Genomic DNA, 26,362 nt, shown 5'->3' on the forward strand with positions numbered 1-26,362 from the left:
TGTATTAACTTATTTTTAAAATCTAGTTTTATTTAGCAAATGCTTGATAGGTGAGTATACATATACACTTTGTAAAGAATGCTATTAAATCTACCCGGGCTGGATAGTTTGGTGAGTTCAGATGTCATCCTGAAACATAAGGTTGCCAGTTCGATCCTGAGTCAGGGCACATACAGGTTCCTGTCTCTCTTTCTTTCTCTCTAAAATCAATCATCAATAAATAAAATTTTTTTTATAAAACTTAAAAGAAGAATGGTAGGATATGATAGATATACAAATGTCATGGAAACAGAACAAATGTTGTTTTATTGATATGATAAGAGAAAGGACTACACAGAAATAAGAGTCTATCAGGAGACACAATTTATACCCAAGCTTTGTTTTGAGAAACAAGATGGATACATTATAAAATGTTCTCTGTTTCCCATGTAACTTACACATGTGGGTGCACACCCACATGTGCACTTATTCATGTATGGCATGTATATACCTTTGACTTCTCTTAAAATCATCAAAAGTTCTCTTAAATGTCTGAAATGTAGGACAATGAAATTCAATAGAGGATCTGCTATTGTATATAGTTATTCAATTAAGACATCTATAGTATTTTTTTCATCAGAACTCTTTTAGCTTTACTGTAAAATTATTAATTAAAAAAAACACTTAAAAATATGGTACTTTACACAGATTGTTAGTTTATATGTAAACACTTATGCTTAAGAGTTCCAATACTGGTTTTCAATGATTCTTTTGAGGAAATGTCATTTGTTGTTTTAGTCATCTGTCTTTTATTTCTACATTTTTTCTCTTCCAGTTTCATTAATTGTACTCTATATATTTCAGTGTGACTGAACATGAGTGTATTTGCATTTGTGCAACTTAATGTCTCACTCCCACACCCTTAAAATGAAAGCTCAGTGTTTGCAGCAAAATTCTTTTATTTTCCTGTGCTAAAAACATCCCTAGTACAAAGAAAGCACTTAGAAAATATGTTGAATGAAAAATAAATACAAATAGTTTATCTATATTTGCACAACATATCTAAAAGGTATCAACCTATTACAAGGTATGAAATGACTTATATAGAGTTAAACATGTCTAACTTACATTTTTAGAAATATTGTACATAATATTTACAAAAAAGCCAATGTAATATTTGCATATTATAGTAGGGAATAAGACATTTTACTGAACTGAATTAAAAGATACATGTTTTTAATAATTCTAAGATACCGTGAAATTTAGAAATTTTCTTAACATTAGTATAATATACATTATTAAATATATATACTGAGTTCTTGTGAACACATATACAAAATAACTAGATAATCCAAGCATTCTGAAAAGAAGTTTATGACTATAAATAAAATCAAGTTTGCAAGCTTATTAACATTGTGGAGTAGGAATCTTATCATGTAAGTGTACATAATATTTCTGTCAAAATATTAATATAAAGAGAAATAATTTACTTGAAAAGTCAATATGAAAAACCAGGACCTTTTGGGCCAGATAGATAATGATGTGAAAGCAGTTTAAGACATATGCTTAAGGTTTTCAAAGTACATCCTTTACTGTGGATGATAAAGTGGTCAGAAATTTCAATCTTTCCCCAAAAAACTGAAGTCAGCATCTTACTGAAATATCATTAAAAAATAAATTAGGCAGTACTCTGTAATCCTTATACCTGTGTTTAAGAATCATATGAAAGGTGCTGATAAGAAGAGACCTTGCACCAGAAGTCTGACTAAACAAAATCAATAAGCTCTTTATTATCCTCAAGAGAAAATCCTATGACATGACAATGTTGCTGACTCAAAAAATTCTTTACCTTCCAGACCTTCCTCAGTTTCCTAAATATGATTGTAGGTTAGTGGTTGGCTAAAATTATTAATAAAATAATTCTAGGTCATATAGTATATTCGGAAACACATAGGAGATGTTTATAAAATTCCTCCATAAAATCATAATGTCACATTCATAGTTTTATTTGTATGCAGCTTTTTTTTTTAAACTGGAATACATTCATCACCATCCAAGACAACTATAATTGATTCTCTGTAAGATGGATAGCATACTCATGCATAGTTCCCATTTCTTCCAAGGCTGAAACTTACATAGCAATAATCAAAAATGACTATTTTTGGCCCTGGTCAGTTGGTTCAGTGGTAGAGCCTTGGCCTGGTATGTGGATGTGCCAGTTTGATTCCTGGTCAGGGCACAAAGGAGAAACAACCATCTGCTTCTCTACCCCTCTCCATTCTCTCTCTGTATCTCTCTTTGCCTCCCACAGTTATGGCTGTGAGAGCAAGTTGGTTCTGGGCGCTGAGGATGGCTCCATGGCCTCTCCTCACGCTAAAATAGCTCAGTTGCTGAACAGCAGAGCAACGGCCCAAAATGAGATGAGCATCACCTATGGGCAGAGCTTGCTGGGTGGATCCTTTCTGCCTCCACACTTCTCACTTAAAAAAAAAAATTACTGTTTTCTCTTGTGGAGACTCACGCTGAGATCAAGTTCATATCCTTTATTTCATTGTGGTTATTTCTAGTTAACTTTTTAATCACTCTGGAATACCTCCTATAAGGTTAGACAAGAGGAAAAAATAACTCACTAAGATACTGAAGGTGTCAACTCTATAATGTGCATAAATGTAGCATATGAGAAATCTTGTCACATCTCCACTCTCTTTATTTACCCAACAACTCGGAGATTTACTTGTAAGAACTGAAGACCAGAAAGCTTAAGCTACCTATTAAAATCAAACAGCTAGGAAAAAACTAAGCCAGAATAAAAACCTAGGTTGTTTCCCCTCAATATTTCCATCGTTAAGCAAATATTATAATACAGGTTTTGTTTTGATAGCTTCAAATTGTTTCTTTTTAGCAGAATGTATAATCAAGTAGCCTTAAAGGAGTGATAAACTATTTTTCTTTTTCTTCTTCTTAATTATAAGAATAGTTACATATTAAATATATAAGGCTTTTGTGTAATCAATACGGCATCTGCTTTTGTATATATTTATTCAGTTACTATATTTAGAGTACTTTTTATATCAAAATGTGTCAGATAAAAAGTATAAACTTACAAGAACCAAAGAAAATGTGGAGAGGCCCTGGCTGGTTGGCTCAGTGGTAGAGCGCCGGCCTGGTGTGCGGGGGACCCGGGTTCGATTCCCGGCCAGGGCACATAGGAGAGGCGCCCATTTGCTTCTCCACCCCCCCTCCTTCCTCTCTGTCTCTCTCTTCCCCTCCCACAGCCGGGGCTCCATTGGAGCAGGGATGGCCCAGGTGCTGGGGATGGCTCCTTGGCCTCTGCCCCAGGCGCTGGAGTGGCTCTGGTCGCGGAGGGGCAGAGCGTCGCCCCCTGGTGGGCAGAGCTTCGCCCCTGGTGGGCGTGCCAGGTGGATCCCGGTCGGGCGCATGCGGGAGTCTGTCTGGCTGTCTCTCCCCGGTTTCAGCTTCAGAAAAATACAAAAAAAAAAAAAGAAAATGTGGAGATAATGAGATAATGATAGCCATGCAATTTAAGAAAATAGAAGAAAATGTATTACTAACAGAACATGAAAACTAAATCCAGGATTAGAAATAGGAAATCCAAGAAACATCTTATTTCAATAAAGTCTACAAGAGAGCCTTTGAAATATATGACATCTGGCACTTCTACAAGTTAGGATTGGAAATAGCTGACACAAAAAAAAATTTTAATGGGGTGACATTAATCAATCAGAGTACATAGGTTCAGAGAAAACATCTCCAGGTTATTTTGACATTTGATTATGTTGCATACCCATCACCCAAAGTCATATAGTCTTCCGTTCTGGTTTTCTTTGTGCCCCTCCTCTCCCCCTACCCTCATTCTTCCCCTCCCCATCTCTGGTAACCACCACATTCTTGTACATATCCCTGAGTCTCATTTTTATGTCCCACCTAAGTATGAAATTATACAGTTCTTAGTTTTTTTCTGATTTACTTATTTCACTCAGTATAATGTTATCAGGGTCCATCCATGTTGTTGTAAATAATCTGATGTCATCATTTCTTATGGGTGAGTAGTATTCCATAGTATATATGTACCACATCTTCTTTATTCAATCATCTATCAAAGGGCTTTTTGGTTGTTTCCATGTCTTGGCCTCTGTAAACAATGCTGCAATGAACATGGGGCTACATGTGTCTTTACTTACCAGTGTTTTTGAGTTGTGGGGGTATATTCCCATTAGAGGGATTGCTGGGTCATATGGTAGTTCGATTTTTAGTTTTTTGAGAAACCACCATACTTTCTACCATAGTGGTTGTACTACTTTACATTCCCACCAACAGGGGATGAGGGTTCCTTTTTCTTCACAGCCTCTTCAACATTTGTTGTTACCTCTCTTGTTGATAATAGCTAATCTAACAGGTGTGAGGTGGAATCTCATTGTAGTTTTGATTTGCATTTTTCCAATAGCTGATGAAGATGAGTATCTTTTCATATATCTGTTGCCTATTTGTATTTCTTTTTGGGAGAAGTGTCTGTTCATGTCCTCTTCCCAATTTTTTATTGGATCGTTTGCTTGTTGTTGAGTTTTAAGAGTTCTTTGTATATTTTGGATATTAGGCCCTTATCTGTGCTGTTGTTTGAATATATCATCTCCCATTTAGTTGGCTGTCTGTTTGTTTTGTTTTCTGTTTCTCTTGCTGTGCAAAAATTCTTAGTCTAGGCCCTGGCCGGTTGGTTCCTGGCGTGCAGGAGTCCCGGGTTCGATTCCTGGCCACGGCAAACAGGAGAAGCGCCCATCTGCTTCTCCACCCCTCCCCCTCTCCTTCCTCTCTGTCTTTCTCTTCCCCTCCCGCAGTCAAGGCTCCATTGGAGCAAAGATGGCCCAGGCGCTGGGGATGTCTCTGTGGCCTCTACCTCAGGCGCTAGGATGGCTCTGGGTGCAACAGAGTGACGCCCCAGAGGGGCGGAGCATCTGCCCCTGGTGGGTGTTCCGGGTGGATCTTGGTCAGGTGCATGCGGGAGTCTGTCTGACTGCCTCCCGTTTCCAGCTTCGGGGGGGGGAAAAAAAAAGCTTCTTAGTCTAATGTAGTCCCATTCATTTATCTTTGCTTTTGGAGTCAAATTCAAAAAGTACTCTTTGTAACCAAGGTCCATGAGATTAATACCTATGTTTTCTCTAAGTAATTTATTGTTTCACATCTTATATTTAGGTCTTTGATCCATTTTGAATTAATTTTAGTTCAAGGGGACAAACTATAGTTGAGTTTCATTCTTTTGCACGTGGCTTTCCAGTTTTCCCAGCACCATTTGTTGAAGAGGCTTTCTTCCTCCATTGTGTGTTGTTGGCCCCTTTATCAAAAAATATTTGACTATATACATGTGGTTTTATTTCTGGGCTTTCTGTGCTGTGTCATAGGTCTGAGTGTCTATTTTTCTGCCAATACCGTGCTGTTTTAATTGTTGTGGCTCTATAATATAATTTGAAGTCAGGTATTGTAATGCCCTCAGCTTCGTTCTTTTTCCTTAGGATTGCTCTGGGTATTTGGGGTTTTTTATATATTCATATAAACCTGGAGATTTTTTGTTCCATTTCTTTAAAAAGTGACATTGGAATTTTGATGGGAATTGCATTAAATTTGTATATCACTTTGGGTAATATAGTCATTTTGACTATATTTATCCTTCCTATCCAAGAACAAGGAATATTTTTAATTTCATTATATCTTTTATGATTTCCCTTAAGAATGCTTTCTACTTTTTTTTTTTTTTTTTTTTTGTATTTTTCTGAAGCTAGAAATGGGGAGAGACAGTCAGACAGACTCCTGCATGCGCCCGACCGGGATCCAGCCGGCATGCCCACCAGGGGGCGACGCTCTGCCCACCAGGGGGCGATGCTCTGCCCCTCCGGGGCGTCGCTCTGCCACAACCAGAGCCACTCCAGCACCTGGGGCAGAGGCCAAGGAGCCATCCCCAGCGCCCGGGGCATCTTTTGCTCCAATGGAGCCTCGCTGCATGAGGGGAAGAGAGAGACAGAGAGAAAGGAGAGGGGGAGGGGTGGAGAAGCAGATGAGCACTTCTCCTGTGTGCCCTGGCTGGGAATCGAACCCGGGACTTCTGCACGCCAGGCTGACGCTCTACCACTGAGCCAACCGGCCAGGGCCCAGAATGCTTTCTACTTTTCATTATATAAGTCCTCTACATTCTTTGTTATGTTTATTCCTAGGTATTTTATTTTATTTTTTGTAACTATGAAGGGGATGATTTTTTTGAGTTTGTTTTCTGATGTTTCATTGTTGACATATAGAAAGGCAATGGACTTTTGTTTATTAATTTTGTATCCGGCGACCTTACTATATTGGTTTATTGTTTCTAGTATTCTTTATGTGGAGTCTTTGGGGTTTTCAATGTACAGGATCATATCATCTACAAAAAGTGAAACTTTTACTTCTCTCCCAATATGAATGCCTTTTATTTCTTTTGTATAATTGCTCTGGCTAGAACTTCCAACACTCATTGAATAAAAGTGCAGAGAGTGGACAGCCCTGTCTTGTTCCTGATTTTAGGGGAAAAGTTCTCAGTTTTATGCCATTTAATATGATGTTAGCTGATGGTTTATCATAAATGGCCTTTATTACATTGAGATATTTTACTTCTATACCCATTTGTTAAGTGTTTTAAACATAAAATGATGTTTTTTATCGAATGCCTTTTCTACATTTATTGATAAGATCATATGGTTTTTGTTCTTTGTTTTGTTGATATGGTATATTACGTTAGCCATTTTACATATGTTGAACTATCCTTGTGATACTGGGATAAATCACATTTGATCATGATGAATTATTTTTTTAATGTGTTGTTGTATTCAATTTACTAGTATTTTGTTTAGTATTTTAGCATCTGTATTCATTAGAGATATTGGTCTGTAGTTTTCTTTTTATATGTTGTCCTTGCCAGGTTTTGGTATGAGGGTTATGTTGGCCTCATAAAATGTGTTTGGAAGTATTGCTTCTTCTTCAATTTTTTGGAAGACTTTCAGTAGAATAGGAACCAAATCTTTTATGAATGTTTGATAGAATTCACTAGTATAGCTGTCTGGCCCTGGACTTTTATTTTTGGGGAGATTTTTAATAGTTTTTTCTATTTCCTCCCTGCTTATTTGTCTGTTTAGGCTTTCTGCTTCTTCATGACTCAGTCTAGGAAGATTGTATTGTTCTAGGAATTTATCCATTTCTTCTAGATTGTTGTATTTGGTGGCATATAGTTTTTCATAGTATTCTAAAATAATTCTTTGTATATCTATGATATCTGTGGTGATTTCTCCTCTTTCATTTTGGATTTAGTTTATATGAATATTTTCTCTTTTTTCCTTGGTGAGTCTTGCCAAGGGTTTGTCAATTTTGTTGATCTTTTCAAATAACCAACTCCTTGTTTTATTAATTTTTTCTATAGTTTTCTGTTCTCTATTTTATTTATTTCTGCTCCTATTTTTATTATTTCCTTTCTTCTGCTGGTTTTGGGTTCTCTTTGTTCTTCCTTTTCTAGTTTCTTAAGATATGAAGTTAAGTCATTTACTTGGGCTCTCTCTTGTTTGTTCATATAGGCCTGTGGTGGTATGAACTTCCCTCTTATTACTGCCTTTGCTGCATCCCAGAGATTCTGATATGTTTTATTGTTATTTGTGTTTGCTTGTATGTATCTTTTGATATCTGTGCTTTTTTCTTCTTTGACCCACTCATTTTTTAAAAGTGTGTTGTTTAGTTTCCACAATTTTGTGTATTTGTTTACCTCTTTTTTGCAGTTGAATTCTAGTTTTAAGGCTTTATGATCAAAAAATAAGATTGGTATAATTTCAATCTTTCTGAATTTGTTGATGTTATTTTTGTGGCCCAATATATGGTCAATTCTTGAGAATGTTCCATGTACACTAGAGAAAAATGTGTATTCTGTCGCTTTGGAATGAAATGTCCTGTAGATGTCTATCATATCCAATTGCTGTAGTGTTTTGTTTAAGGCCAATATTTCTTTATTGATTTTCTGTTTGGATGAACGATGTAGAGCCATCACCGGTGTATTGAGGTCTCCAAGTATGATTGTATTTTTGTCACATTTGTGTTTAGGTCAGTCAGTAGCTGTCTTATATATTTTGGTGCTCTTTGGTTTGGTGCATATATATTAAGAAGCATTGTGTCTTCTTGATTTATTGTCCCCTTTATCATGAAATGACCATTTTTGTCTCTGATTACCTTTGCTCTCTTGTAGTCAGCATTGTTAGATATGAGTATTGCTACACCTGCATTTTTTGGATATTTGCTTGGAGTATTGTTTTCCCACCTTTCACTTTGAATTTGTTTTTATCCTTGTAGCTTAGATATGTTTTTTGTAGGCAGCATACATTCAGATTTTCTTTTTTAATCCATTCTGCTACTCTGTGTCTTTTTATTGGAATGTTCAATCTGTTTACATTTAGTGTAATTATTGACATTTGAGGGTTTCCTATTGCCATTTTATATATAGCTTTCTGATAGTTTTGTATCTTGTTTGGTTCTTCTCTTTTATTTTTCTATCATTTGTTTTTGTTTGGTTGTAATCCATACTTATTTTCTCTGTTACTTCTTTTTTCAAGCCATGTACTCCTGTGTTGGTATTTTCAGGGGTGGTTATCATTAAGTAATGGAAAGGATACATATCATGTTCATTGTAGTATATTATCATATGAGTGCTTCTCCACTCCATCCTCCTTTGCTACTGTTAAACTTTATTCTCTCCCCTTTTTTGTTTCTTTGTCAAATATTAATCTTGTTTTTATTGCCATCTTGATGGAGCTTTTACTTGTAGATTTTTTTTGTTTTGTTCCTTGCTTCTGGTCAGAAAACCCCCTTTAGTATTTTCTAAAGTGCAGGTTTTCTGGCGATAAATTTCCTCATCTTTTCTGTATCTGTGAATGTTTTTATTTGTCCTTCATATTTAAGGATAGCTTTGATGGGTATAGTATTCTTGGCTGGAAGTTCCTCTCTTTCAAAACTTTAAATATTGGGGTCTACTCTCTTCTAGCTTGTAGAATTTCTATGGAGAAAACTGTTGATAATCTAATGGCCTTCCTTTATATTTTGTATTCTTCTTTTCCCTGACTGCCTTGAGAATTTTTTCTTTGTCATTGGTTTGTGCCAATTTCATTATGATGTGCCTTGGAGTAGGTTTGTTAGGGTTAAGATAACTCAGTGTTCTGTTTGCTTCTTGAATTTGAGGCTTTAGTTCTTTCCATAGGCTTGGGAAGTTCTCATGTATTATTTGTTTGCATATGTTCTCCATTCCATTTTCTCTCTCTTCTTCTTCTGATATACCCATTATTCTTATATTGCTCTTTCTGATGGAATCTGACAATTTCTATAGGGCTTTATAATTTCTTTTAATTCATGAGTCTCTCTCTTCTTCTCTCTGTACCTCTAGTTGCCTGTCTTCTATGTCACTAATTCTCTCCTCCATTTGTCCTGTTCTATTGGCTAAGCTTGTTACCTCATTTTTCAGTTCATGAATTGAGATTTTCATCTATGTTTGATTTGTTTTCATCATTTCAATTTCCTTGGTAAAGTATTCTTTCTGTTCATTGAACTGTTTTTTGAGCTCCCTAAATTGCCTTTCTGTGCTTTGTTGTATATCCCTGAGTATTTTTAAGACTTCAATTTTAAATTCTCTGTCATTTAACTCCAAGGTTTCTAAGCTATTGACATTTTTTTCCATAGAGTTTTCTTCATGTATCTGAGCTACGCTACTGTTTTTTGTAGCCATGATTTCTGATTTCTTTTTCTTTAATGGCATTTGAGATTGGTATTGTTAATAACACTAAGAAAAGTTGGGAGATGATGTCAGAGTAATGGCAGGGTAGGAAGCAATACCGATAAATCTCCCCCAAAACTCAACAAGATCTTCAACCAGAAACAGAAAAACCTATCCTTGGAGCCTCCAGATGTTTTGCAATACACCCAAAGGCAAGAGAAGTGAAGGCAAAAATTAATGAATGGGACTACAACAGACTAAGAAGTTTTTGCTCAGCAAGAGAAACTGATAACAAAATAAACAGAAAGCCAACTAAATGGGAAATGATATTTTCAAACAACAGCTCAGATAAGGGCCTAATATCCAAAATATACAAAGAACTCATAAAACTCAACAACAACCAAACAAACATCCAATAAAAAAAATGGGAAGATGACATGAACAGACACTTCTCCCAGGAGGAAGTACAAATGGCCAACAGATATATGAAAAGATGCTCATCTTCTTTAGTTATTAGAGAAATGCAAATCAAAACTGCAATGAGATACCACCTCACACCTGTTAGATCAGCTATTATTAACAAGACAGGTAATAGCAAATGTTGGAGGGGCTGTGGAGAAAAAGGAACCCTCATACACTGTTGGTGAGAATGTAAAGTAGTACAACCATTATGGAAGAAAGTATGGTGGTTCCTCAAAAAACTGAAAATAAAACTACCTTATGACCTAGCAATCCCTCTACTGGGTATATACCCCCAAAACTCAGAAACATTGATACGTAAAGACACATGCAGCCCCCTGTTCATTGCAGCATTGTTCACAGTGGCCAGGACATGGAAACAACCAAAAAGCCCATCAATAGATGACTGGATAAAGAAGATGTGGCACATATACACTATGGAATACTACTCAGCCATAAGAAATGATGACATCGGATCATTTACAACAAAATGGTGGGATCTTGATAACATTATATGAAGTAAAATAAGTAAATCAGAAAAAAACAGGAACTGCATTATTCCATACGTAGGTGGGACATAAAAGTGAAACTAAGAGACATTGATAAGAGTGTGGTGGTTACGGGGGGAAGGGGAAAAGGGAGAGGGAAAGGGGGAGGGGGAGGTGCACAAAGAAAACTAGATAGAGGATGACAGAGGACAATCTGACTTTGGGTGATGGGTATGCAACATAATTGAACAACAAGATAACCTGGACTTGTTATCTTTGAATATATGTATCCTGATTTATTGATGTCACCCCATTAAAAAAATAAAATTATTAAAAAAAAAAAAGAAAAGTTGATAAAAAAATTTTTTTCAAGAAAATACCATCAAAAACTGAAAATTCTATTGTGCTAAGTGGAATAAAAATATGTGGAATGGAGGGCCTGGATTGTGGGTAGTGACATGGAGGCAAAAATGGAGGCAAGGGCCCACTAAATGCCACAAGAAAAAACTTTGGATCAAGAATAAAATATTTTGTTTGTAAATAATGGTCGAATGAGAGAAATGGTATAAGAGAAAAGAAAAAAAGAAAAAGAGAAAAGAGAAAAAAATACAGTGAAAAATGAAAATTCTATTGTATTAGTGGCACAAAAGCTATAGATTGGAAAGCCAGAGTTGGGGGAAATGCTAAAGTGATAAAAAGTGAAGTAAAAAGCACAGAAAATGCCACAAAGAAAAAATTTGAATCCTGAATAAGTAATTTGTTTGTGGGTGAGATTTGAATGAGAGAAAAAGTGAAAGAGAAAAGAAGAAAGAAAAAGAGAGAGGAAAAATATTAAGTTCTTTGGAATGTAACACTCATAGAAAAAAAAAAAGGAATAGAAAATGTAACACTTATGAGTAATAACGTTCAAAATGAAAAGAATAAAATGGAAAGAGGATAAAATGACAAAGGTGGAAGAAAAGAAAAAGATAAAATATACAAGAAAAAAAATGGAAAAATTGTAAAGACTGGATTTTTCCTGGTTTTGAGAAATTATTGTCTTCCTTTTTCTCTCTTCTCTCTCTTTTTGGCCAGTGGCACTGTACCCCAGTTTCTGCTCCTGTGGCACTCTTAGGCAGAGATTTGCAGTTATGTCACTTTGTTTGATGTATGTGTATTTCAGATGTTCCTGAGATTGTTTTTCTATCTCTAGTTGTTGAATTTGTTGAATTTTCAGGAGAGGTATTGGGAGCACTTCTCACGGCGTCATTTCTCTGACGTCTCTCTCCACAAAATAATTTTTTGAAATTGTATTTAAGATCTGAGTATTTCTGTGGATGGGGGAGGGAGAAGTAGTGGAAATGGAGAAGAGGGAGAAGGCGGGGGGAGGGAGAAAGGAGGAGAAAGAGTGGGGGAAGAAGGAGAGAGAGATACTACTGATTACAGTCTATTTATTTATTTATTATTTATTTTTTTTACAGAGACAGAGAGAGAGAGTCAGAGAGAGGGGCACACAGGGACAGACCAACAAGAATGGAGAGATGAGAAGCATCAATCATTACTTTTTTGTTGTGCACTGTGACACCTTAGTTGTTCATTAATTGCTTTCTTATATGTGCCTTGACCATGGGCCTTCAGCAAATCGAGTAACCCCTTGCTTGAGCCAGTGACCCTGGGTCCAAGCTGGTGAGCTTTTGCTCAAACCAGATGAGCCCATGCTCAAGCTGGCGACCTCGGGGTCTCGAACCTTGGTCCTCTGCATCCCGGTCTGACGCTCTATCCACTGTGCCACCACCTGGTCAGGCTACAGTTTATTTATGAAATACAAATAAAGTCGTATGTGATTGGTAAATAAAAAGCTGGTATGCTATAAAATGGACTGTGTGTTGCTTTATATGAGAATTTTTCCAGCAGTTTGTATTTTCAACCAACTAGAAGTTGAAAGCAATATATAGCATCTGCTGAAAGTGACTAGCCAAAGAAGTAGTTTCTACACATCATACAAATCCACTACACATTTTTTTCTTTCCTGCCACAGGTTTTGATTCCAAGTGGTAACAAGTGGTCTTCTCTAATCTTCCCATATCTAAACACCTTCAACTCTCCCTTGCATCCCCTTCTAGTAAGGCATCTTTACAATTTTTTTAAAGATAGAACATACATTTTTTATAGTGCTGCATTATTTGATGATCTGCCATTTGTTTAACTGCACTAGTATTTTTCCTTAAAAAAAATTTTTTTAGTATTCTGTCTGTAAGTTCCATTAATGTTGAGTACACTGTTCCTGACTATTTTTTTCCTGATAATTCTGTTTAATTTAGCAGCATGTGGAAAATATTAGCAAATTATACATTAGTTTATGCGTGTGATAATTGTCTAAACTGCTTTAAAAAATTTTCAAGGTAAATGTATTTTTTCAAAAATGTGTAATAGAATCACATAGTGTGATACCATATTTGTACAAAAGAGAGTAGGTGAAACTGTATAGCAATATAACTTCTGTATCAAAGAATATTTTTACAAGGCCTTCAGGTAGATAAAACAGTGACAACTACCTACTTCTTCATCTTTGAATATTTCTTTCTAAAACAAAAAAGAACAAGAAATAGAAAAAATTCAGCAAAACCATGCTTTCATCAGAAGTTGAAAATAGAGATTGCCCAAACTTTAAAATCAATGGAAGTAAAAAGTGGAGTAATAGAGAAATCACCAAATCCCAATGTGTGTGGTATCTTGCTTTGGCCCTGCTGCAAGGCTCTGTGTTGAAAAGAGCAGACTGGTTGGCAGAAAGAATGAATGAGAGGGAGGGGAGGGGCAGAGAGACGTATGGAGGGATGGGGAGGATGGAATGGCTGGAAAGAGAAGAGTGGAGCCAGCAGTAGATCTAAAGTTACTCTGATACTGCTGCCACTAGGAGTTGAGCAACTATAACTATGAAATGCTGTTTTATATAAAGTGTTCTGAATTGTAACAGCATGATTTTTATGGAAGAAATTTCAAGTCCTCACCATGTGAAATGGTTGTCTTTCAAACGTGTAATATTTGAGAAAGAAGGAAAGGAAAAGGGGGGGAAGGAAAAGAAACATTTCTTATAGAAAAAAAATAGTAATGTATAACTAACATTTTTAAGAATAATCCCTGATATCTTTTAAAAAATAAATGAAGACCAGAAGTTACAGGTTGCAATGGAAAACAGAAGAAAATTAACCTGACAATTAACTCTTTGAAGTATCCTAGTAAAATTATTAAACTTTGAAGATAGAGATTAAAAAACAGATTCAGAATTTTTAGTCAAAAAGATCATATATGTTATGAAGCAAAAAACAAATTAGACTGATTTTCAGTATTTTAAAGGCAACTTTTGGAGCAAGCTCATAATGGAGAATATGCCAAAAATCAATAAAAGACTTTGCGAATGAAGGATTTTGTATCTAGTTAAAATTCCATAAACATAAAGGTATAAAAAAGTTTTAAATATACATGAATTTAGGGTATTTTCTACTGGATGGCCAGAGGCCAGTGCCGTCATGGCCATTCACATGCAGGTTCACACTGAATTCGGACAGATGGTAAAGAAACAGTGGGGCCAAAAAATGGTGGGCCGTTCCATATTAAAGTCTTGCACAGGAGGACTAGCAAACAAACACAAGGAGAAGACCACTACCCTCTTATTCAGGGCTCTCTAAGCCCTGACACATTCTCTGGTTCCACAACCAGAAGAATCTTCTCTGGTTCCTCCTAGAATCAAAGGGTCCCCCACAAGCCTCAGTAGGGCTCCCAATGCCCCTCAGCACTCTGCCTCTACACACGTTTTCTCTCCCTGCAAAACTGGCCTCTTCTTCAGCACTCCGCATTCTCTCTGCTCTCTCTTCAAAACTGCCTGGCCCACAAAGACCTCTCCTCCAGCAAACATTAGCAAAACAATGGCCTCTCCCAAGCAGGAATGCAATCCACAATTAGCAATCAACTGCCCTGCTCTGAGGGCAAGCACACATGGTGCTTCTCAGCACCATTTTTTAATAATAGAAGTGAGCAACTAAAACAGTACAAATTTTACGAACTCATTTGCCCAACATCTACTAATAAGATATTCTTTGGGAAATGAGAATCAGTTTCATTAAAACAAGAGATGCCTCTTCAGTGAAATGGCTGTACTGAGCCTTTTAATATATGCAATTTATTTATCTATCTATCTATTTATTCATTTTTAATGATTTTATTTACTCATTTTAGAGAGGAAGAGAGATAACAAGAATGGGGGGGAGCAGGAAGCAAGAACTCTCATATGTGCCATAACCAGGCTAGCCCAGGGTTTTGAACCAACGATCTCAGCGTTCCAGGGCAACACCTGATTTACTGTGCCCCCATGGGCCAGGCTAATATATGCAAGTTAAATTTACTGCTGAAACAAAACTGGGAAAAATGGTGTCCTACTAAAGTCCAAATTCAATATGTAGTGGAAAGCACCTGTTTTTTAAAATGAAGAGGAAATTTGAGCATATTTATTTTTTCTTGACATAAGACATTGTATTAATTTATGTACTCATCGATACTTGTGTAGGCAATATAGATAGGGAGTAAAGGATACCATAAGCAACTGACAAATCAGATAGTAAAAGTTTAAGTATAAAGACTGAAAATTTAAGACATTAAAAGAGTTTAAGTACAAAGGTAATAATGACAACAAAAATACAAACCTTCCTAAATACATTTGTATAAGTTTATAACATAAAATAAATAATTGTAAAATGAAATGAGAAAAATGAGACCAAATACATTAGGCATAACAATAAATGTGAATGGATTTAGTTCACCTATTAAAAGAAAAAATATATTTAATTTGCTCACAAAACAAAATTCAATTATTTATATTCAACAGGAAGGCCTAAAATAAAGTGACCTATAAAAGCATATTTTTAAGGGATGGACATAGGGCTACCAAAGGAAAAAAACAAACAAAAAAACAAAAACAAAGTAAGGGTAACAGTTCTATTATCAGATCAAGTATAATTTAAGCATTAAAGGTGAAAAGCATTAAAGATGAAAAGGAGTTTTTGATTTCACTTGTGAGAGAGAAAAACATTGATTTGTTGTTCCACTTATCTATGCATTTATTGGTTGCTTCTTGTATGTGCCCTCACTGGGAATCACACCTGCGACCTTGGTGTATTAGGGCAATACTCCAACCAACTGAGCTACTTGGCAAGTACATTTTTAATGCTCAAAGTCAACTGACAACAGAGATGTTAATAAACCACACTTAGAGTGTATAGAAGAAAATGACTAACCTAAGCAACTACTTTCTATTGACTGTCCACTAAAGATTAAAGAAAAAATAACTGTAAACAATTATTTTAATCTAGCTTTTAAAAATTATTTTCACAGGAGTATACTTTAAAAAATGCTGAGATGATGCATATTTGAAGATTGAGAAAATTAATGAATATATTGTTGATGATGAAAGTCAAAGTTCTCATTGTTAGAGAATGTAGTTACATATAAAGAAACAATAGTATCAGTAAGAACTTATTGTTATTTCCTAGATCTGTTTTCTGAGATATGCTGGGAGTAATGACCTGCTATGAGAAATGAGCATAACAATCTCTTTGATATTGGATTCTAAATTCATTCTCAAATAAAAGGAATCAAGTGTTCTTAAAGAAATGGTTGATTTCAATGCAAAGGAAATGCAAGGTGAATTTGGAGTATCTTGTGGGAAAAAAAAGTGGGAAGAGCTCGAAATATAAAGGGAGAGTTTTAACCATTCTGTTCATAAGATTCATAAATGTTCGTGCCTGTAGCTATGCTTTATTCATCCTCAGTGCTGCAATATTTCCTACTGCGTATAAAAAATACCATAATGTGTTTATGCATTTCCATGTTGATGAGTAGGCATTTGGGAAATTTGCAGTTTGGGTCTATTAAGAATTGTGCTGGTTGCTAGGCATGTTTTTGTAGATGTCTTTTGATAAATGTGGGTAAACATCTCTGTATTTAGAAGAGAGACCACTAGCTCAGAGGGAATATATATTTTCAGTGATGATGATAGATACCACCAAACAAGATTTTAAAGTGGTTGTCCCAATTTACTTTCCTACTAGTAATATGTGAGTTCCAATTGCTCTATATTCTTTCCAAACCTTATAGTTTCCTTACTTTTTATATTAGCCATTCTGATTTTTAGAGAAGTTGGTAAAAGAGAATCATCTCCAAGAAAAGACAACTAATTGACAGCAGACCTACAACAATTATTCTGGAAGCCAGAAGAAAGTATTGAATAGAAAAGATATCCTCAATCTAGTCTCTCAGCTTCTTCCCTTGCCATAAGCACAACCTGAATGGTTTTATAAAAATGTTGCCAAATATGTAATTCCTCACCTCAAAACTATCCAATGGCTTTGCATCTCATTTTAAGTAAAAAAATTCTTAATACCATATAAGATGTTAATTAGTGGTCCCCTCTTTTTGCTTCTTTCCACCTGCTCACTAGGCCCTCCTTAAACTTTTCTAGTCCTCCTTGATCGCACATCAAACCTCCCAACTCACATCCTTTACACAAGCTGTTCCTTGTCCTGGAAAACTCTCCCCTCAGATGTCCACATGACTTTCATTTTGGGCCTTTTCTCAAATGTTTAGATAGCCACCATCTTATCACTCCCTATTTCCTTTCCTTCATTATTCTATTTCTTAGAATTTACCCCCCATTTAAACAATATGTACTTAATTTTTGTCTGTGTTTTAAATTCACTACAGTATAACTACAGTTCAGAATAACTGTCACAAAAACTTGAATAAATTAAATTAATATAACAGAATTTTATATTAAAGGTCAGATTTTACAATTCTAGTTACTCCTTTGAAGTAAAGTGGTCTTAATTCCTCTACTATTTTATATATCTCTTTCATTCGGTTTTTAATGTTTTAACATTTTGTGCCTAGTGGTACTTTTTCTTTGTATTTGCATTTGTATTCATTCTTGAAATTATGGTTTTTATAAATTTGGGGACTTTTTCAGCTAATATCTTTAAAGATATTTATTATTCTGTCTTCTCTCTTCTACTGGAACTGTTATACATGCTTAGAATATTTCTACCATATCTTATATGTTTTTTTATACTTTTTGAATAATTATCATCTATATTTTTATTGGATATCTACTTCAATATTTTCTGCTTATTAGTCTTTAAATTTCATAATCCTCTCTTCATTATTTCCTGAATACCTACATTTACTTGCTGTATTTTTTATTTCTAGGAATTGTTTGCTTTTTTTATAGATTTGATTTCCTGATTAAATTCTCTATCTTAATATCTATTGTAATAAAATTGTTAATGATGCTTTAAGTTTATGTTTGAAAACTCCAGTATCTGGATTGCTTGTGGATTTATTGCTTTATGTTCTCTGTGATTTTTGTCATTCAGTCTACTTACTGCTATTCCTCATCATTTTTATTTAAGGCAATGTGCATGAATGATGACAAAGACTATAAGTGATGTTTTTTATCCATAGTAGATTTAATTTTCCTATAGGCAGGTGGAGTATAGGCAGATCATCTTTCTCCAGCTCAGGTGTGTCTATTTTTCCCCTTTTACTCCTAGGGCTTAATTATTTCTGAGTCTCAACTGAAAGCCTGAGTTTTAATTGGACTCCTCCACTCTTGTCAGCCTGTGGATAGCACATTTTTGTCTTTCAGCAAGGTGAATATTCTGAAAACTAGGATCCCACAAAACTAGGACTAAATTAGTTTAGAAAAGGAGTTATATTCTAGACAAGCTAAGATTTTTATTTCCAAAGAGCAGAGGAATAATATAGCAAATTAATTTTAAAACGTTTTTTTCTAAATTCAATTTTGAATTTTTAAATGTTTCAAAAATTTTTAACACATGTAAAATAATAAAAAAAGTTTAACAACTTTTTATTAAATTAATATAGAATAGAGAAAAAACCTAGAAGAAAATTTCAACCCTCTATAACATTTTCTTTTCTAAAATGTGTAGTTTAAATACACAAGACTTCAGTTTTCATATCAATTGTACTTTGAGTCTCCAGAGACCCAAGAAATAAAGTGCTAAATTCAGGGAGATGTGCTGTGGCTGCCAGAAGTGTAACTATTGAAAGAGCAGGAACAGGGAGTGCTCGCAGGAACAGGGAGTGCTGATAAGGCCCCTGTGAGGCTGAGAACAAAGAAGTTTATGTTTGAAATTCGCCACTAAGCTGAACCCGGCCCCTGTTGCTATGCCAGCCCCTGTTGCTATGCTGTGTGCGACCTCCCTACCAAATAGCTAACTGCCACATCTGCTTCTGTAAAATGCTTGCTCACTTAGGATATATAAGGACCTAGCTGTAAGCGCCAGGCGCGACTCCCGTTTGAAGCTCCTTGTGAGTAGGGTGTCTCTGGACGTCTTGGGAGTTTGCCCCTGCACAGGTTAAATTGGCCAATAAAGTAACATCTAAACTCCTGAAAGTCTCTGACATTTGTTCTCGTACCTGGTGGATGCAACAAAAGGTCATAAAAAATACAAATAAAGTCATGATAGCAGGAGAACAAAAAAATTATTCAAATTTTCTTTCAGAAAGTCACACTTGTGTTCTCTAAGCACACCTATTAATTGAAATCAATTTTTATATACAGGCCCATCTACATAGTTGGCAGTGCTCAGTGAAAAAATGAAAATGTGGGGCCTTGTGTTTAAAAATTATCAATTACAAGACAACAACAATAGAGCATTGACCAAATATGAGGCCATCCTCAGTGCTGGGTTCTATGGGATTGCACCAGGGGCGTGTAGCAGCCGGTTCTGTACCTAACACATTTTCCACACAGTTGCTTCTTGTTCTAATAGTCCTCAGTTCTTTCCCGATTTCCATTTTAAAGCTATGTTGGGACATATTAGAAACTACATGAATATTTATAAAAATTTACATGTTCATAATTTTTGATGTGAAAAATAGAATAATGTTCTCATATATGCAGTGCATGAGCTTATTGGTTGGCACATAAATTTAAGATAATTATCCTTGGTTACTTTGTTATAAATACTGGTTGAAGAACTTTCTACTGAATAGATATCAATTGCTATGCAATTGACTTGCTTATATAAAGTCATTTAGAGCTTGTAGAAGTATCTATTATGTTTAAAAATTATATTATCATTTCATTGTAGGCTAAGTTTTGTTAAGTACCCACTGGTGAAGTAATAAAAATATAATAAACAAATGAACACTATCTTTATATTACTATGAAAATTAAAATTTAATTTTAACCCATGCAAGTATATTGATAGAGTTAACCATTTATACTTATTTTTTATTTATTTTTAAATTAGCAGAAAAGCTCTCACATTATGGTGAAAAAATAATTTTGCATACATATTAAATATATCTGTAATAAATTACTCTCATGATTAAAATTTTAAAAAGATATGTATACAGTATCTTGATGTATTTTGTTTTTCCATATTTAATACATGGCAATGTGTATATGGTACAAAACAGAAATGAAGGAATCATAATTGAAAGCCAGAGTCCTATCCCAGCCAACTACCTTCACAAATCATATCACTATTATGTTCTATGTTTTTCTTTATCATTGTCTCCTGACTTAGTTATTATGGCTAAAACTTAGATCACATTCACCATTTTCTCACTACTAATTTTAATTTAATCTTACTGGTTCTTTTACCATATTTAATTAATACACTAAAACCTCTATTTCTTGCCCTATCTGATGTACCTGGTACCTTTTAAATCGTCTCTCTGTTATATAAAAGTGATTTCTCCCTTCACTGTCCCTTCTTCCCAACATTTATTTTTTGGCAGTATGTCTTTGCATTTATGTTATTTAGGTGGACAAAATTTATATTGTTGATACTGAAGTCTTCAATCCAGGTGAAAAACAATAACTGTTACAATGTTGTTATGTTTAACTATGCCACTTGCATAGCCACTAGTACTCTGATGACTAACTTCCTTCTCTGTAGGTCCAGTGTCATACATAGCTTAGAGGTACTCATGAATGCAACTTATATCTAGTTGAAATCAATTCTGTTTTCTCATACTTCATCAAGGACTGAAAAAGTGTGCCTTATTATGGCTATTTTATATTTTAGTCAGATTTGTCCTGTCTTTTCATAAAATTTCTCGTTACTTTTATTTTGTTCTTATTGAATTAAGTAAGATGAGCTTTCTTGAGCATAGACATGTATTCCATGTGTCTAATTAGTTACATTTCTTCAAGGTATTTTAAACTTTTTTTTAACTTGTGTTCTAATCTGAATGTTTCTTTCAAAGTTTTCTTTGCTCACCTATCAAGTTGCCATTTTCATGTTGCTGGAACCCTAGATAACTTCACTAAAGCTGGTGTAGCCTTCATTTATTTTTACTTTTTGACATACATTGTTAAAACAGCCTTAAAAAAGAAATGATGATAAAGGAGGAAGGGTGAGAAGCAGGGAGAGACAGAAAGTGTAAAAGACAGAGTAGGAGTGAAGGAAACATGTGGGTGGAGGTATAATTGATCTGTACTTTCTCTCTAGAAACTTACTGCTCTACAATTTCAAAGTCATGAATCAGGGTGCACATTTATTTTTTAATATTTATACCTGTTTTCAAGGGCACTTAGTAGGTCTGTTCTACTGTGAAATTTGTGGAGTTTTTTTCCCCCAACATGTATAAATCACTTCTCTTTCTTCTGTGGTTATTTCTTTTTCTCCATTTTTTTTCCTGTTTTCTCTCAAATGTATGTCATTCATATACTGTCACTATTGGAATGCTGCATTATGCCTCATTTCTCTTAAAATCAATTGATCTAGTCTTTTTTTTTAATTCTATGAATAAGGAGAATTCCTTACCTCATTTTCTAATGTTTTATTTATTGACTTTTGCCTAATAATTAGTCTTACAGCTTTCTTCCTACACCATGCCTTTTGGTTCTTTTTACATAACATTACATCTATTTTTATGAAGCCAACACATTCTTGAGTTCTGAAAATGTAATTTTAAGTTATCTAAATTTTCTCTTGAAGCCTCAAATTCTAATTGTCTTCATTTTTATTTTCTTAAGTGAGAAGCAGAGAGGCAGAGAGAGAGAATACCTCATGTGCCCCAACTGGGATCCACCTGGCAAGCCTCCTATAGGGCTATGCTGTGTCCATCTGACGCCGTTGCCCTGTTGCTCAGCAACCAAGCAATTTATTGCCTGAGGTGAAGCCATAGAGCCATCCTCAGTGCCCAGAGCCAACTTGCTCCAACCGAGCCATAGCTGCAGAAGGGGAAGAGAAAGAAAAAGAAAGATGGAGAGGGGAGTGGTAAAGAACCAGATGGTCACTTTTGCTGTGTGTGCTTACTGGGAATTGAACCTGGTACATCCACATTCTGGGCCAACACTACCAATGATCCAACCAGCCAGGGCTATCATTTTTTTTAAATTGTTGTTTGTTCCTCTTGTTTTTTCCTTACTCTGCTGCTGATTTTCATGATATGTATAGCAGTAAGAATAGAAATTCATATTTCAACATATGGAGAGTAATATTTCTAGGGAACTATTAGGATGAATAGACTAAAATTCTGAATTTAGCCTGAGGGTCCCTTAAAGGTCACATAGAAGAGTATTTTCAACTCTGGATCCACCATCTACCCTAGGATCCTTAATTCTTTTAGTAATTTTGGTGAATGTCTGATGAGTCTTGTACTGTGCTCAGCTGGGTAAAATCTGTTCCCTTCATCAGTGCCCTCTGTGTAATCTACAGTGGGCAAATATAAGACAAGGAGTGTCAGTAGAGGGGAGCCAACCCTAACTCCATCCCCAGTTTTCTGCCTGTAGTATTCACCTGGTCCTGTGCTAGCCAGATGGGTACATTACCTGCCTAGATTTCTTGAATGTTTTTTTCTTGTCACTCTCCCCCCTGCTTTACGAGGAAAGAAGTATCAACTATCTCTTATTCTTACATAAGTGGGGTTTAATATATTATCCAACCTGTGTTCCCCATTCCCAACCCACTTATACATCCCCAGATTTCTTGGCTGTGACAAGTACATTTATTTGTTTATTCTTATTTTATTTTATTTTTTCTGAAGTTGGAAACGGGGAGACAGTCAGACAGACTCCCACATGCGCCCCACCGAGATCCACCCGGCATGCCCACCAGGGGGCAATGCTCTGCCCATCTGGGGCATTGCTCTGTTGTGACCAGAGCCATTCTAGGACCTGAGAAAGAGGCCATGGAGCCATCCTCAGCGCTGGGGCCAACTTTGCTCCAATGGAGCCTTGGCTGCGGGAGGGGAAGAGAGAGACAGAGAGGAAGGAGAGGGGGAGGGGTGGAGAAGCAGATGGGCACTTCTCCTTTGTGCCCTGGCCAAGAATCGAACCTGGGACTCCTGCACGCCAGGCCAACGCTCTAACACTGAGCCAGCTGGCCAGGGCTGTTTATCCTCATTTTAAATGGGTCTAAATAAGGATAGAAGACAATAGACATGCTCGCATTCCTCATCAGCTAGTATCTTTATTTCTATTTTATCCACTCCTCTTTGGAAGTTACATCTTCTAATTATTACCTTTATGTAATCATTCTTAAAAGAAGCAAAAATATGTGCTCCTACCACCACCACCACAGAGAGCATTGGATTCCATTTGTTTTGGATAAACTTCTTGATGTTGAAGTTATTGCGTATTTAGAAGCAGCACAGTAATTAGCACTTTTAAAAAATATATATGATTTGTTCTGTGATTATTTCTTCTTAAACCTCTTTCCTTCATTCTGAGTTTATTTTTTGTCTAAATACAAACCACATATAATCCTTTCTACTATAGTCTACTGGTAGTAAGCATTCTCATTTATTCTTTTATTTGTAAATCTTATTTTTATCCTTAGTCTTGAAAGAAATCTTTTTAGGGGCATTTAAATATCTACATGTTATTATCATTGACCAAATAAAAAAAAATTTCATTGTCCGGACACTATTGCTAATATGAATCCTGCTATTGGTTTAAATTTTACAATGTCATTTTTGTAATGTCTGCCTTTCTCTGTGTTCTAAAAGATTCCTCTTTGCTTTTCTCACTTTTACTACATATAATGTGTTCATATGTGGAGCTATATATATCTATACTTAGACATACATATGTAGATATATAAAAATATAAATATGTCTATGTCTGTGAATGTATTTAAAGAAAAAATAACTTGCCTGACTAGTCAATGGCACAATGTATAGAGAGTCAGACTGGGATATGGAAAACCCTGATTCAAACTCCAAGGTCACTGGCTTGAGCCCAAGCTCATTCAGCCTGAGTGGGGGCTCACCAGCTTGAGTATGGAGTCATTTGGCTTGAGCGTGGGATCATAAACATGATCCCATGGTCACGGGCTTGAGCCCAAGGTTGCTGGCTTGAGATAGGGGTCACTCACTCTGTTGTAGCTCCCCCGCACCCCCCTCACCATCAAGGCACATATGAAAAGCAATCAATGAACAACTAAGGTGCCACAATAAAGAACTGTTGCTTCTCATCTCTCTCCCTTCCTGTCTATCCCTATTTGTTCCTCTCTCTGACTCTCTGTTTCTCTCAAAAGGAAAAGAAAAATTAACATATTTCCTTAATTGAGAATTAATACCTTTAAATAATTCTGGAAAATTACCAGTTACAATTTCTTCTAATATTGCCTCTCTCAAACTTATTATTTTACATGTTTGTGGGGTTTTTTTTTGTGACAGAGACAGAGAGTCAGAGAGAGGGACAGATGGGAACAGACAGGAAGGGAGAGAAATGAGAAGCATCAGTTCTTTGTTGCAGCACCTTAGTTGTTCATTGATTGCTTTCTCATATGTGCCTTGATGGGGGGGGCTACAGTTGACCAAGTCCCCTTGAACAACCTTGGGCTCAAGCTGGTGAGCCTTGCTCAAACAAGATGAGCCCGTGCTCAAGCTGCCGACCTTGGGGTCTCAAAGCTGGGTCCTCAGCACCCCAGTTTGATGCTCTATCCACTGCACCACTGCCTGGTCATGCTAATTTTCATTTTATTACACTTTTTATTCTAAGTTGATATCTCTAAATCTCTTTTCCTGTATTTTCTTTTAGAAATGGAATTATTTGATATAATGGTGGTATTAGGTAGAGTTACAATGGTAATATTTCAATATATGTGTATCAAATTAATATGTCTATACCTTACTCTTAATGTTACATGTCAATTACATCTCAGTGAATCTAGAGAAGAATTTTTCTAAGGGTTACTTTTAGGTGAATTTATTCAGAACTATTATTTATTTATTTACTTTTCAGAGTTTGTGAAGATTTTCTTCAGTTTTGTCTTTTTTAAAAATGTTCTAGCCCTGGCCAGTTGGCTCAGCGGTAGAGCGTCGGCCTAGCGTGTGGAGGACCCGGGTTCGATTCCCAGCCAGGGCACACAGGAGAAGCGCCCATTTGCTTCTCCACCCCTCCGCCGCGCTTTCCTCTCTGTCTCTCTCTTCCCCTCCCGCAGCCAAGGCTCCATTGGAGCAAAGATGGCCCGGGCACTGGGGATGGCTCTGTGGCCTCTCCCTCAGGTGCTAGAGTGGCTCTGGTCGCAACATGGTGACGCCCAGGATGGGCAGAGCATCGCCCCCTGGTGGGCAGAGCGTCGCCCCTGGTGGGCGTGCCGGGTGGATCCCGGTCGGGCGCATGCGGGAGTCTGTCTGACTGTCTCTCCCTGTTTCCAGCTTCAGAAAAATGAAAAAAATAAAAAAAATAAAAATAAATAAAAATAAAAATCTTCTAAATTTTTAACTTAAAAAATAGCTGTATTTTCATATTTCCCCCTTTGAGGAGGAGCTAGGAGGACATTTGGGAGAGATCACATTGTTCCAGGGGAGAGTGATTACGTTCTAGGAAGAGCCCATGGAGGCAGGGCAGGGAAGCTACGTGGAGGAGGCAGCAAAATGCGGATTAAGGGAAGGAGAAACCAGTGTGTGGAGGAGAAGGAGTTGCGGAATAGAGGTGAATAAAACTGGTGAGGTAAAAACCTTTGATTCTAGGAAAACTCGGATGAATCAGTGGCTTTGGGAGCCCTGAATGGAAAAAAAAGTGTTCTGCTATGTATATATTCTTGCCCCCTGGGTGCGAGCTAGGATTAAAGGAAAATGGAACACCAGTTTTCTGCTCTGTTGCTTCTTTACTGTCTATCTGAATAAAACCTGAGCCTGCGTTGGCCAGGCAGCTGTGATGGCAGTTGTAGATAGTGGCTATACATATAGGAATTCTAATGGTTAGATTACAAATCTTGTCAATTTTCCTATTGTCTAACTTTTTAATTTAATTTTTATTTTATGGATTTTTATAAGCTTACTTATAGTGCTTTTCAGATGTTTCTATTTCTAAAGTTCATGGATACTGTTCCTCCTTTCTGGGTGTGTCCTATTGTGGAAAGAACCTGCATAGCAGGTTAATTTGATCATACTAATATCTTGGTTTGGCTGTATAGGTTCAGATTCTTATATTTTTGGTAGCTTAGGTCAGGAGTTTGATTTCTGCCCCCTCCCCCACAGTTGACACCTTGTTTTGTTTTTGTCTTCTAGAGAACCTTGGCTCTCAGTAGAGATTAACATCCCTCATGGCACTTTGTTTAGGGAGTGAATTTCTCATCTTGTCACTTAGGGATGCTATTCTCCTATAACTTGTGAGAATCTATGGAAATCTCACTTGAAGTTT

The sequence above is a fragment of the Saccopteryx leptura genome, chromosome 12 (assembly GCF_036850995.1).
Source record: "Saccopteryx leptura isolate mSacLep1 chromosome 12, mSacLep1_pri_phased_curated, whole genome shotgun sequence".
Taxonomy (NCBI): domain Eukaryota; kingdom Metazoa; phylum Chordata; class Mammalia; order Chiroptera; family Emballonuridae; genus Saccopteryx; species Saccopteryx leptura.